This window comes from Limulus polyphemus, unplaced genomic scaffold (assembly GCF_000517525.1).
Source record: "Limulus polyphemus unplaced genomic scaffold, Limulus_polyphemus-2.1.2 Scaffold2809, whole genome shotgun sequence".
NCBI classification, from domain to species: domain Eukaryota; kingdom Metazoa; phylum Arthropoda; class Merostomata; order Xiphosura; family Limulidae; genus Limulus; species Limulus polyphemus.
Genome location: NW_013668419.1, coordinates 65,044 through 65,475, shown reverse-complemented (window position 1 = coordinate 65,475; position 432 = coordinate 65,044).

Below are 432 nucleotides of genomic sequence, written 5' to 3'. Positions count from 1 at the left end.
AAAGGAATTTCTTTAAAGTCCAGTCCATTACCATCAATAACGAAAATAGTGTAACATTTTATTCCTCTAGCGCATGGGTGGGCAACCAATTTTTTCCCCTGGCCAGTCGATCACAGAAATGGCCACACTATTAATAAAACAGAAAATTTTCGCTAAATAAATTTATATCAGGATTCTAACGACAGTCAAGGTCAATTATAAACACAACGCAAAAGTACTAAAAATACTTTTTCAAAATAACAAAAGCGTGAAATTTCAATGAGAAATTTGGCATTCTTTTTCTCTAACCAGCTAAAAAACACACTATCGATGATTCTACGAGTTGGCCACACATATTTGCGATATGGCCACTGGCCTGCTCACACACGCTCCAGCGAGTAAACTCGTTTCTGCGCACAAATCGTATTTAAATATTAGGCCTAATTGACTATT